At 59.1% G+C, this 13910-nt stretch overlaps 1 long non-coding RNA gene across 12 annotated transcripts; it reads left to right on the forward strand.

The window, feature by feature from the left end:
* Window positions 1-265: 265 nt before the first annotated feature.
* Window positions 266-9591, forward strand: LOC103345474 (uncharacterized). Of its 12 annotated transcripts, none has more exons than XR_011386963.1 (6): window positions 266-1893; window positions 2017-2127; window positions 2791-2859; window positions 4639-6264; window positions 6433-8436; window positions 8827-9591. It is a non-coding gene; the product is annotated as an uncharacterized lncRNA (long non-coding RNA). The 12 variants fall into 12 exon arrangements; XR_011386969.1 differs by having other exon boundaries at window positions 5427-6264; XR_007912296.2 differs by having other exon boundaries at window positions 5478-6264.
* Window positions 9592-13910: the final 4319 nt, after the last annotated feature.

Here is a 13910-nt window from a genome sequence, read left to right on the forward strand (position 1 = left end):
CCCGCGCGGCCCCCGGCCCGCTCCCCGCCCAGCCCGGGCTCCGCCGGTCCCCGGCGCGCCGGGGCTGCGGGGCGGGGCGGGCTGCGGCCGGTCCCGCCTCCCTGACCCTTGGCCTCCGGCCTGCGGGCGAGGAGAGGTCGGGAGGCGGCCCCGGGAGGGGCCCGCCCGCCTCCGCAGGAAGTGCAGCCGGGCGGCCTGCCCCGGGGAAGACGCCGGAGCCGCCGCCGGCCCCTGGCACCGGCCCGGGTCCCGCGAGCAGGTGCCCGCCGCCGCCCCGCGCGAGACCGGCTGCGGTTCTGGCTCGCTGGGCCTGCAGCCCGCACGGGGAAGGGTCCGGCTGGGGGGCGGGGGTCTTCGGGCTCCTTTGCTGGGGAGGGGGCTTGGCCGACATCCCGTGCTGGCCGGGCTGCTTGCTGGGTGTCGGGGCGAGGCGGGCAATACTCCCTCCATCCAGTGCGGGGGCACCTGCCGCGACCCCCACCCCAGGCCCCCAGGACAGGTAACCACAGAAACGGCCGGCGGCGGCGCCGGGTCCTGGCGTCGCCAGGGAGAAGCTCGGCGCCGCCCCCACCAGAAACGCGGGCTGCGGGGAGGCACTGCAGGGGGCGTCGGCCCTCTCCCCCTCCCTCGCCCTCGCCGCAGCGCCCCGTGCGGGCCCACACCTCGAAGGAGACGGGCTCCTGGCAGCCCCGGGCTGCGGGGGATGCAGTGGGGCGCCCGCAGCCGCAGCGCCCTGCCTGCCCGCGTGCGTGGCGGAGACCAGTGGGCCGAGGCCGCGTGCGGCTGCTGGTGGCGCATCCGCGCGGAGGGAGGGTGGGCCAACAGGTGGGAGGCAGCCAGGCGACTGCAAAAGCGGGCATCAGCCGGTGGGGGGGGGGGGTGCTGTGCCTTGGTCACCTGGAAGAGCCCAGGGCTCACCCAGCTCGCGGCTGGTCCTGAATGCCAAGGCGGCACACGGGCTGGTGTCTAGGGTGTCCGGAGCTGGCACCAGTTCTTTTGCTTGGCCTTGTGGCCGGCTTGTGGCACAGCCAGTGGTGAGTCCACTGCCTGCCACGCGGGCATCCCCAGCTGCGAACCGGCTGGAGGCCTGGCTGCTTAGCTTCCGATCCAGCTTCCCCTGGGAAAGTAGCCGGACAGCCCAAGCACTGGGCGTCTGCCACCCCACCTGGGAACCCTGGATGGGCTTCCTGGCTCCTGGCTTTGGCCTGGCCCTACGCTGCTTTTTGCAGTCATTTGAGGAGTGAACCAGCAGATGGACCCGAGAGAGATGGGGTCCAGGGGTCAGTCAGAGCCAGGCCTGGAGGTGGCACTCAGTACTCTGCCACGAGTATTGGTGAGAGTTTGCCGCACAGCCCCGGCTGGATGCGAGGGGCCTGGGACAAAACTGAGCCAGTTTGGGGAACACACAGCAGGGATCTGCCCAGACACTGGCGCCATCCCACAGCGACAGCAGGCTGCATGAGCGTGGGCGTCACCGCCCGGGCCTGTGCGGTGCCGTTGGCTCACGGGCAGAGGTCAGTTTGTGGAGGAGGTGACCGTGTCCCAGGGTCTTGCAGGATGAGCAGGGGTCCCCGGTGGCGTAGGAGAAGTGCATGACACAGGTGGGAGGTGGGATCGTAGGTGGCGCAGCTCGGGGGAGCTCAGGCAGGTGGAGGGGTGTTCTGGAGCAGCCTGCTCTCCGTCCCAACGTTGCCCACGCTGCCCACGCACCTGCACAGGTTCTCTCCCAGCTCTGCTTGCAATTCCAGCTTCCTGCTGATGCGCACCCTGAGAGGCGGCAGGTGATGGCTCATCCTTGGGTCCCTGCCACCCACATGGGAGACCCAGCAGGAGTTCCTGACTCCTGGCTTTGGCCTGGTTCCTGGCTATTGCAGGCATTTGAGCATTGAACCAGTAAGTGGAAGAGACCTGCCTCTCTCTCTCTCTCTTTCTCTCTTTCCTTTCCTCCTCCTCCTTTTTCTCCCTCCCAAATACATTTTAACCAAAGAAATAATTTTTTTCTAAATCCCGGTCCAGCTCTCACCTTGCCCAACTCCTCAGTCCACGCGCATGTCTCTTTGCTGAACCTGTAGAGAAACGCATCACAAACCTCACGATTCGGGCGTGAGTCTCTCCGGTGACTGGCAGGTTGGTGTCTTCCTTTCTGTCCCCACTGCTCCTTCAGGACGGCCAAGTGCGCCTCCTGCAGCTCGGTGGACGGAGGGCGCAGGACTGACCCGAGAAGGACTTGGGAATTTACGGAACTAGCGCAAGTGAGAAAGCGAATTCAGAGCAGGCACTGCGCGCCTGTCCCACAGCTGCTGTCCCAGAAAGGGGCCCTGCAAGCAGAAATACGCAGTCACGGCTCCGGGGGCCCCAGATCATCGGGGCAGTGAATCCCACTAGGGTGGGGGTGGAGCTGACGCCGGTGGCTGGGCCATGGGGCCACCTGGCTTCCAGCCATGGCGGCGGGGGCTGGAGCCTAGGATTTCTTTATTTGAAAGGCAGAGAGAGAAAGAGGGAGAGAGCTTCTAGCTGCTGGTTCACTCCCTAAACGGCTGCAACAACCCAGGCTGGGCCAACCCAAGCCAGGAGCTCCACCCAGGTCTCCCATGTGGGCGGCAGGGGCCCAAGTGCCGGGGTCATCTTCCGCTGCCCTCCCGGTGCAGTAGCAGGGAGCTGGCTTGGAAGGTCAGCTGTGACTGCAACCAGCTCTCTCGTATGCGGGTGTCCCAAGTGTGTCTTTCCCTGCTGTGCCACAGGGCTGACCCCAAACCTCGTTTCTATAGCGACACCATCATGTTTTGTCAGGGTGTGCCCCGTGACCTCATCCTAACTTGATTCTCAGCGAAGACCCAGTTTCCAAATGAGGTCGCACTGGTGAGTAGCGGGAGCCAGGGCGTCAGTGTCTTTGGGAAGAGCAGTGCGACGCCGCAGGTGGCTCGGTACGTGTGCGGTTTGTCTTCTCTGTGATTCCCTGAAACACCTAGGCAGAACGAACTCACCGCGCCCGGCGCCGTGGAGTAGTGGGTAAAGCCGTGTGCTGGCATCCCATGGGGGCGCCATTTGAGTCCTGGCTGCTCCGCTTACGACCCAGCTCCCTGCTAATGCACCTGGGAAAGCAGTGGAAGATGGCCCAAGGGCTTGGGCCCCTGCACCCATGTGGGAGACCTGGAGGAAGCTCCTGGCTTCAGATTGGCTCAGCTCTAGCCGTTGCTGCCATTTGGGGAGTGACCCTCTCGCTCTATAACTCTGCCTTTCAAATAAATAAATAAATCTTTTAAAAAAGAGAATAATATTCTTAATATATTCTTAATAATATTCTTAACATCTTAGTCTTAAGATTTTTTAAAAGTATTTATTTATTTATTAAAGAAGCAAAGTCACAGACCCAGAGGAGCTGCCACCTGCTGGCTCTCTCCCCGGATGCCCTCAAAGCCAGGACCGAGCCAAGCCAAAGCCAGGAGCTGGGAATTCAACCCGGGCTCTCAGATGTCCCGGAACCACCCCCTGGAGTCATCGCCTGCTACTCCAGGGCCTGCCTGCACTGGAGACGCTGCGTTAGCCAGAGCCAGGAATGAAACCCAGGCGCTCCCACGTGGGCACGGCTGTCCCCACGGCCTGAGGCGCTCCCACGTGGGCACGGCTGTCCCCACGGCCTGAGGCGCTCCCACGTGGGCACGGCTGTCCCCGCGACCTGAGGCGCTCCCACGTGGGCACGGCTGTCCCCGCGGCCTGAGGCACTCTCACGTGGGCACGCTGTCCCCACGGCCTGAGGCACTCCCACGTGAGTGTGGGTGTCCCCACGGCCTGAGGCACTCCCACGTGGGCACGGCTGTCCCCACGGCCTGAGGCACTCCCACGTGAGTATGGGTGTCCCCACGGCCTGTGGCACTCCCACGTGGGCGCAGTGTCCCCACGGCCTGAGGCACTCCCACGTGGGCGCAGTGTCCCCACAGCCTGTGTCACTCCCACGTGGGCGTGGGCGTCCCCACAGCCTGGCCAATGCCACCCTGAGGCTGTGTGGTTTTTCTCATTTTTATTGTGTAGAAATACACATAACATAAAATGTGTCATCTTAATCCTTTAAAGTGTACAGCTCAGTGGTAACTAACAAATTCATAAGGTATTTGTGTATTATTATAATACAACCATCACCACCATCTATCCCATAACCCTTTTATCTTGTGAAACTAAAGTTGTTTTGTTTTCCTAAAGATTTATTCATTTGGAAATCAGAGTCACAGAGAGAGAGAGAGAAATCTTCCATCTTCTTGTTCATTCATCAGTTGGCCGCAACGGCCAGTGCTGGGCCAGGCTGAAGCCAGGAGCCAGGACCTTCTTCCGGGTCTCCCCTGTGGGTGCAGGGACCCAAGCACTTGGGCCATCTTCCACTGCTTTTCACGGTCCATTAGCAGGGAAGTATACTGGACATGGAGGAGCTAGGACTCAAACCGGGGCCCGGATGGGATGCCGGTGCTGCATTCACGGTGTTAGATGTTACGCCACGAAGCCGCCCCCGGGAACCTGAAACCCTACAGCTACTAAATAATAAGGCCCCGGGCCAGCGCTGTGGTGCAGCTGTTAAGCCCCAGCCTGCAGTGCCTGTATCCCATATGAGCCCCAGTTCAAGTCCCAGCTGCTCCACTTCTGATCCAGCTCTTGCTGTGGCCCGGGAGGGCAGTGGAAGATGCCCAAGTGCAGGGCCCCTGCACCCACGTGGGAGACCTGGAAGAAGCTCCTGGCTCCCGGCTCCGGCCTGGCCCAGCCCCGGCCATTGCAGCCGTCTGGGGAGTGAGCCAGGGGATGGAAGACGTCTCTCTCTGACTCTGCTCCTCGCCCTCTAACTCTGTAAGTGGAATCCCACAGTATTTGTCCTTTTGTGACTGGCTTGTTGGTTACACTTAGCATAACCTCCCGAGAGTCCTCCGTGCTGCCGCGAGTCAGAATCTCCCTCCTTTCTGAGGTCTGGCGATGCCGCGTTGCGTGTTCCTCGCCGTCTGCTTGTCCACTCCTCTGTGAGGGACACGGGCTGCTTCCCCACCGTAGCTGTTGTGGGAGTGCTGCTGACTCAAGTGTGCACAAACATTGAGTCTGTGTTTCATTTCTCTGGGGTGTGCACCAGAGAGGGACTGGCCACTCCTATGGGAAAGTTGTCTTCGTTTTTTTGAGGAAGCTCACGCTCTGTCCCACCGTGGCTGTAGCATTTTGCGTCCCACCAGCTGCGTCCAGCGGCTCCACTTCGTCCAGATCGTCACCGGCACTGTCACTGCTTGTTTCTGGTGGCCGCTGTCCTAGTGGGCGGGAGAGGGGATGTCACTGAAATCCCGATTACTAAGCCTGTGTCTGTGCACTTAGTGGTTATTTGTGTATCGTATTTGGGAAATACTCAAGGCCTTTGCCTGCTCTTTAACTGGGTTGGTCGTTTTGTTGTTGATGTTTTAAAGTTCTCTCCGGAGCCTGCACTGTGGCACAGTAGGTTAATCCTCCCCCTGCAGTGCGGCATCCCCTCTGGGCACCGGTTCACGTCCCGGCCGCTCCTCTTCTGATCCAGCTCTCTGCTGTGGCCTGGGAAAGCAGTGGAGGATGGCCCAAGGGCTTGGGCCCCTGCACCTGTGTGGGAGACCTGGAAGAAGCTCCTGGCTCCTGGCTTAGGATCGGCCCAGCCCTGGCCATTGCAGCCATTTGGAGAGTGAACCAGAGGATGGAAGACCTTTCTCTCTGTCTCTCCCTCTCTCTGTCTGTAACTCTACCTCTCAAATGAGTAAATAAAATCTTTTTTTAAAAAAAGTTCTCTCCGCATCCTGGATACTAATCTCATCAGATATATGATTTGCAAATATTTCCTCCCATTCTTTGGGTTGCCTTTTTACACGGTTGGTTTTGTCTTTCAGTGTACAATTTTTGAAAATTTTTTCATGAAATCTATTTTTCACTTTGCTGCCTGTGCCTTTGACGTCACATCCTATGAATCATGGCCAAATCCAGTGCCACGAAGCTTTTGCTTTGTTTTCTTCCAAAAGTGGTCGTTTTAGGCCTTCCACTCAGGTCCTTGTTCATTGGAGCTTGGTGTTTGTCTAGGGCGTGAGGAAGGGTCCAGCTGCATTGTTCTGCTTGTAGATTTCTGGTTTTCCCAGCACCGTTCGTTCATTGGAAAGACAGTCTTCTGCCGCACAGTGGTCATGGCACTTCTGCAGGACAGCGTTTGACCAAACACGCCCAGTTTATCTCTGCACTGTTCCCCACCGTTGTGTCAGCCGCTGTCTGGATTCCTGTAGCCTTGTGGTGAGTTTGGAAATCAGGAAGTGTGGGTCCTGTAGCCTTGTTCTTTTTCAAGATCTCGGCTGTGCGGGCTGCCTGGGGATTCCCTGGGACCTCAGACGCGTCTGTTTCTGTGCCTGGCGTGGGTGGGGTTCTGTGCTTTCTCCGTCATTTTATTTGCCCATTTTGCAGGTAAGGGAACCTGTGCTTCGAGGGAGGAATGAGAGTCAGCGACAGGCGGGTCTCACAGCTGCACCTGCCCAGGTGTTGCAAAAAGTAGTGTTTTGTTCTTGTATGTTGCTAGTGGCACTTCCCGGGCCCAAGTGGGTGCCCTGCTGGGGAGGCTGGGGCCCCCAGCCTGTCTCCCCCACGCATCTCTCTCCCGGTTTTCTTTGTAATTACAGAGCGGGGAGATGGGCTGCCAGGAATAGAGTGGGCGAGGCCTTGGCGGGCGGGAGTGGCCCCTCTGGCTGCCTGCCCTTCCCCTGACACTTCCCCAGGCACTGGTGGGCAGAAGCCGCGGAGGGCTTCCTGCAGCGCTGGCAGGCAGAGCCCCGAGCCGGCTGAAGAGGGGAAGTGAGAGCTGTGCCCCGGATGCGGCCTCGGATGGCGGGTGGGTCCCGGCTGGGCACCGGGGTCCGGGACCACCTTGTTTGGCTGCGTGGGGGGCTGCTCCCGATGTACGTGCTGTGGCCCGTGGAGGGAGCAGGGAGTCCGGTTCTAAGGGGTCCCCTTCCCGGCTCTATCGCTGCGAGCTCCAGGGGCCCGAGAGAAGTCGAAGTGTCCCTGTTGCCTTGCTAGGGGCTCACTGGTACCCCCTCCCCGTGCCAGACTCAGACGTTGAAACCTTAACTCCCAAGGGGACTGATTGGAGCCTGGTTAGGCTGTACTTGCGGCTGAATGAGTCACAAGCCCTGATCCAAAGGCCCGGAGATCCACACAGAGGAGAGGCAGCTCTCGCTCCCCGCGTGAGCAAAGGCACAGAGCAGAGGGTGGCCGACGACCAAGCAGGACGCGGGCCCTTAGCGGAGTCAGCGCCAGCTGCCCCCACGCCCACCACGATGGCATTTGCTCCCGCAGCCCCCAGCACAAGACATAGGCCGTGCTCGCTGTGTTACTTCTTCCATCCCCTGCTACCGCTCTCTAACCCCCGGGACCCTGCCCTTCGTGGACAGAAGGGTGCAGGAGGTTCTGGGCTTTGTGCAAGAAAGAATTCAGGGCCGGCGCCGCAGCTCACTAGGCTAATCCTCCACCTTGCGGCGCCGGCACACCGGGTTCTAGTCCCAGTCAGGGTGCCAGATTCTGTCCCGGTTGCTCCTCTTCCAGGCCAGCTCTCTACTGTGGCCCGGGAGTGCAGTGGAGGATGGCCCAAGTGCTTGGGCCCTGCACCCCATGGGAGACCAGGAGAAGCACCTGGTTCCTGCTTTCGGATCAGTGCGGGGCGCCGGCCACGGCGGCCATTGGAGGGCGAACCAACGGCAAAGGAAGAGCTTTCTCTCTGTCTCTCTCTCTCACTGTCCACTCTGCCTGTAAAAAAAAAAAAAAAAAAAAAAATTCGGACTTGCAACAGAGAGTAGCCATGGTGAAGCCAGCCATGCGTGGTGAGCCATCCGCACAAAAATTCCCACTTTTCTTCCGAAAGGATCCCCGTTTTCTCCGGCCCCTCATGCAGGCATAGGCTAAGGTCTGCTGGCTACCGAACAGCCCTGGGGCTTTGAGGGCCTGGCTGTGGGCCCTGAGAAGTTCCTTGCCCCCATGCCCCACTTCTAGAACCCCTCTGGCCAGCCTGGGTTGGGGGGGACAGCGCGTGGCTGAGAGAGGGACAGGTTCACTCGGCGTGGGCTCCTCTCTCCGCCATCACCAACAGCGCACGTGAGTACTGAGGGAACGGGCCCAGCCCCTTCTCTAAGGTGGACAACTGGACCTGCCTCGTGGGGAGGTGGAGAGGCTTGAGTGAGCTAACACCGGATGCTTCCAGAAAGAGAAGCTGCCCCTCCCCCTTCGCTCCTCCCCCCCCCCCCACTTTATCAGTCCAGAACGTTATCTTTAGTAACCGCAATGGAGCCCTAAGCCAGGGTTCCGTGTCCTAATTCATGACGTGTGGACGTTAGGGTGGCAGGTGCTCCCGGGGAGCGCTGGCTCGGCCGTTCTTGTCATCGTTCGAGAAGGATCTCAGACGTGAGACGGGGAGGCTCGGTGAGTGTGCCAGCCAAGTCTAATGAAGAGGGCACACCCTGCAGGTCAGGGGGGCGTCTCGGGAAAGAGCGGAGAGCCCAGTCCACATTCAGCCTGGAGTTTTTATGGACGCTGGGTGTGGGCCCTCCGTTTCTCCTCCCCTACATCCTTTCTGGGAGGTTGCGGGGCGGAGGGCTTTCCAGGTGGGGAATCCCTTCCAGAACCTCCATCAGCCCCCTTGATGACGGGCAGGTGACAGTCCCCTAAGCTGCCCCCAGGGAGAGGGCTGGGACGCACCCCACCAGGTTATCAAACAACGACGAGACTCGGGTATATAAATGCTGGTTTGCGTCTAGGGCTTGCTTCCTGGTTGTATCACACGGAAATTCCTGTTTTTCTTGGTTCACACAGCTCCTGTCTCCATAGCTACCCTAACATCACCTCCAGCATCCTGTGTTTCAGCCGTGCCGGGGGAACGGCACCTTACCCCACGGAGCACGGGTCGGCCTGGGTGCTCCGCCCTTGGGTTCAGAGGAGCAGATCAGAGACGCGGTGGGGCAGACGTGGCTTCGTAATCCGGGACACGTGCACTCCAGTGACCGCCGTGTTGATCTTGTAGCTGCGGCCCTGCAGAGAGACCCCCGAGTTGGGATTTACCCGTGTGGTCTTGCTGATTGCACAGCTGGGTAGAGGGGCCCCAGGGCTGACCGCTGGTTGCCCAGTGTGGGAGGTGGCTCTGCACGTCGCCCTGACATTTCCGTGTCTGGTCCGGCTGCAGGACTTCTCATGCAAAAGCAGCTGGGACCGGACACCACTGCTTTCGTGTCCCGCTCCGCCCCGGGGGCTTCTCGCCTGCCCAGGGCTGGAGAGCTGCGTCTCTCTCCCGAGACACACTCGCACCTCTGCCGTGATGTGGGGTGGACGTGAAAACCCTGCGGCCTCGCAGGTCTCTCGTCTTGCAGCTCAACACTGACCGAACCCCAACAGATGGACAACACAGTGCTCGAGAGTAGTTGTACATTTCCTGGTAGGCCCGGTTTTAAACATGAAAAGACACAAGGGACATTAATTTTAATCATGCATTTGGTTTCTGTATGTACTATGATTCATCATTCAATGTCTAATCAATGTAGAAATTATGGAAGGATTTTTTAAATGATGATGCTGGGACAGAAACATCCGTGGCTTATTTATTTATTTATTTATTTATTTTGTTGTACCTGCGTGAGTGCACACAGCGGAGCGCCACACACTGAGCCAAGGTGCCCGTCCTTTGTTGCCGGCGGCCGAGAGTGGGCTCATGCCCTCGAGAGCTCTCGACCCCGAAGCCCAAAGCAACAGGGGATTTAAAGGCAAAACCCACAAACTCAGGAGGGGAACACGTGGTTACCGGGGTCAAGCTGACCTAAAACCTATGCGAAATTAATATCAATTATAATCTTGACGATACCAGTTACAATCTCAATATTAATTAGAATCTTGACATTAATCCACATATTGGTTTTAATCCTGTGTAGGACGTAGACAAATTGCATTTTATCATTAACCCAGGGCAGCCTATCGGCTTCCAGGCTTGAGCAGTCACGCTAGGGGGTTCTCTGCTCTGCCGAGTGTGATGCAGTTTGCTGCTGCTGTCCGAGAGTCTCAGACCAGAGTCTCATGGGGGGGGGGGGTGCGTTTTCAAGATGGAGTCTCAGGTGCTCCAAAATGGAGAGAGAAATTGAGAGAGGAAAGAGAGGGCTCTCATCTACGGTTCACTCCCCAAATGCCCACATTGGTTGGGGTTGGGCCTGAACTGAGGCCGGAACCAGGAGCCCAGTCCAGGTCTCCCATGTGGGTAGCACAAGCCCAAGGACTTGAGCCATAACTGCTGCCTCCCAGGGTCTGCGCTGGAAGGAAGCTGGAGTCAGGAGCCGGAGCTGGGAATTGAATCCAGCCCCTTTCGTGTGGGCTGTGGTATCCCAACCGCGAGCCAAGCACACCCGCCGTGAGTGAGGTGTTTGTGTTCTTGTCTTCCACTTCAGCTCCTTGGAATTCAGTTCTAACTCACACGATCTCTGGGCTGAGCTGCAGCTCAGGCATACGGGCCAGTGGGCCGCAAGCTTCGGGGACCCCAGAGTCCCTGGAATGACGTTAGATACTGACGCTGGACCCACGCCGAGATTCCGACTCGGTGGGTCTGGAGCGTAGCCCGGGAGCTTGCACCTCTGGCAGAGTTCTGTGCGACGCTGACGCGGCTGGTGCAGGGACCGGGCGAGAGTCCTCTGGAGCGAAAGAACCCAGCTAAGATGTGGGGAAGGGTTGGGGCACTTCACCAAGGAGGACAGACAAGGGGCTGTGGACAGTGCAAACTACAAGAAAAAAATTACGCATGAATTTCACAATTTTCTTGCACCGAAGTAAGCTAATCTCTTAATTCCACTTTCTGTGAGCATTTCGAAGCACTCCCGTTTAAATGACCAACAAGCGCTTGGAAAGAAGTTCAGCGCCATTAGTCGTTGGGAAATGCAAGCTGCAACCTCAGGCGGGTACCGCTTCCCATCACCAGGATGGCAGGAATCAAAGCGAAGAGCAGGCACAGCTGTCGGCGAAGGTGTGGAGAAACCGGAGCCCACGTACATCGCTGCTGGGAGTATAAAGCGGTGCTTTGGCTGTGGAATACGGTAGAGCAGTTCTTCAGATTTTTTTATTTGAAAGGCAGAGTTACAGAGAGAGGGGGAGAAACAGAGTGAGAGATCTTCCATATGCTGGTTCACTCCCCAGATGGCCACAACAGGGCTGGGCTGGTCTGAAGCCAGGAGCCAGGAGCTTCATCAGGGTCTCCCACGTGGGTGCAGGGGCCCAAGCACCCGGGCCATCGTCTGCTGCTTTCCCAGGTGCATTAGCAGGAATTAGGTGGGTCAGAAGTGGAGCAGCTGGGACTTGAACCGGTGCCGGTACGAGATGCCGGTGCCGCAGATGGTGGCTTTACTTGCTACACCACGGCACCAGCCCCAGGTCTTCAGAATTTAAATGTAGAGGTTACCATGTGACCCACTCCTAGGTGGAGACACAAGAAAACTGGAATAGGTTTTCGTACAAAAATTTACACACGCAGACTGGTAACAGCCATGTTCATCAGGCCTCCAAGGTGGGACCAGCGCCCAAGTCCACCAGCTGACGAGCGGATAAACCAGACGTGGCCCATGCAGCCAGCAGGCCCGGGTCAGCCACAGAGGAAGTGAACCGCCGATGCGTGCTGCCGCGTGTTGAACCGCAAAGATGCCACGCCACGTGACAGGAGCCACGCACAAAAGGCCACGGATGGCGTGACGTCACCCATCTGCCGCATCCCGCATCGGCAACGGCACAGCGACTGAGTCAGTCTGTGGCTGCCAGGGGCTGGCAGTGCAGGAGAGGAGTGTGGCTGCTGGTGGGTGCGGTGATGGGCTGGGAATCAGATGGTGGCGACAGGTGCGCGGCTCTCTGTGCAGAATGAAACCTGAACCGCACACCTGAAATAGATAAATGCTGAGACTGGAGAGCCAGGCTCCCGCCGCGGACCACGCTGCCCAGATGCCAGGTGGGAGGCAGCTCCTACGCCGACTGCTACGTCGGGTGCTCCCTCCACCCCGCCTCTGGCTCGTGGAGCTGCGCTTGCCGAACTACTGCAAGCACACAGTGTTTTTAAAAATTTATTTATTTTGGCCGGCGCTGCGGCTCACTAGGCTAATCCTCTGCCTGCGGTGCCGGCATCCTGGGTTCTAGTCCCAGTCGGGGTGCTGGATTCTGTCCCGGTTGCCCCTCTTCCAGGCCAGCTCTCTGCTGTGGCCCGGGAGTGCAGTGGAGGATGGCCCAAGTGCTTGGGCCCTGCACCCCATGGGAGACCAGGAGAAGCACCTGGCTCCTGCCTTCGGATCAGCGTGGTGCGCCGGCCACAGCGGCCATTGGAGGGTGAACCAACGGCAAAGGAAGACCTTTCTCTCTGTCTCTCTCTCTCTCTCACTGTCCACTCTGCCTGTCAAAAAAAATAAAAATTAAAAAATGTATTTATTTTTATTTGAAAGGCAGAGTTACTGAGAGAGGAGAGACACAGAGAGAGAGAGAGAGGTCTTCCATCCGCTGCTTTACTCCCCAGAGGGCTGCAACAGCCAAGGCAGGGCCAGGAGCCAGGAGCTTCAGCCAGGTCTCCCACGTGGGGGCAGGGCCCAAGCACCTGGGCCATCCTCCACTGCCTTCCCAGGAGCCTTAGCAGGGAGCTGGGTCAGAAGGGGAGCGGCTGGGACTTGACCCAGCACCATATGGGGTGCCGGCGTCACAGCTTAACCCACAGCGCCACACACAGGCCCCGGCAGGCCAAGTCCTTTTGTAAAGTGAATGGGGAATCTCACAAAAGAAAAAGAGCCAAGTGGCCAACACGCCTGTGAAAGATGCTCAGCCCCTTCTGGGGCCGAGAACGGGAGACCCCATTTCCCACGCGAGCACCAGGAACGGGGTGGGGTGCGGGGAGAGGGGACCCCACGTAGGGGAGGAGGGTGAACCTGGGCCATCACTTCAGAGACGATTTGAGCTGGCGGAGAGCTGGGGCGGCCCCTGCCCTCGGCCGCACCTGCCCTTCTCGGAACAGGACTACAAAGAGCTCAGGGACGATGAGATCAAAAGGTGTTTACTTTGGTGACAAAGTTTTTGAAATGCAGGCACAGTGTTTTGTAGTAAGTGTTTTTCCTGAAGTTTTTGGAGTATCCTGTAGACCTGCAGAGGCAGCTCTCGGCGCCGGTGGAGCCAGCCGAAGCAGCCTCAGGCAGGGGGCCCGACAAGGTTGGGTCCCAGGCAGTAGCCGGTCCCAGGAGGAAGAGCGCGCGGCTCAGGCGGCTGTGAAGGGCCAGGTCTCTCCAGTAGTGTCAGTGACGTCATCGCGAAACTCCCAGCAAGGAAAGGCTGGGGTGCGGAGGCATTGCCATGTCACACATGTGGACAGACATCAGAAGGGACAGCCAGAGACGCTCAGCTCCAGCAAGATGGGTGGGAGAGAGAGAGATGGAGTGGGGAGAGAGTTGAAAGCCTCCTGGCGTGGGGGAGGAAGCAGACGGCTTGGGGGCAGTGGGGCTTCTATGGCCACTCGCAGCCCTGCCCCCAAGGGGAGGCCCCTGCGGCTCTGCAGGCTACAGGACGCACCAAGCGCCCGTCCCTGCCCAACAGATGTCCCCCACAGGGGGCAGGACCTTGCAGCAGGTGCAAGGTTGCCAGGGCCTGCCACGAGGCAGAGTGAGGGTGCCGGGGGCAAGCAGTGTCCCTGACGACACCAGCGCCCAGCGCACCTGCTGTCGTGGCCAACCCGACAGCCTCCCCAGCAGCAGCTGGGATGACTCATCACCAGTGGAAACCTTCCCAAGTGGGAAAAGCCGCCTTGCCTGGGGTTTACCAGTCCCCAGGAATGGGCCACATCAGAGAGACAGCCAGTCTGGGGGTACTGAGGCCCAGGCTCCTTTGCAGGACGCCTCTGGAGGTTACCCCAA

The sequence above is a fragment of the Oryctolagus cuniculus genome, chromosome 2 (genome assembly GCF_964237555.1).
Source record: "Oryctolagus cuniculus chromosome 2, mOryCun1.1, whole genome shotgun sequence".
In the NCBI taxonomy this organism is placed as follows: Eukaryota; Metazoa; Chordata; class Mammalia; order Lagomorpha; family Leporidae; genus Oryctolagus; species Oryctolagus cuniculus.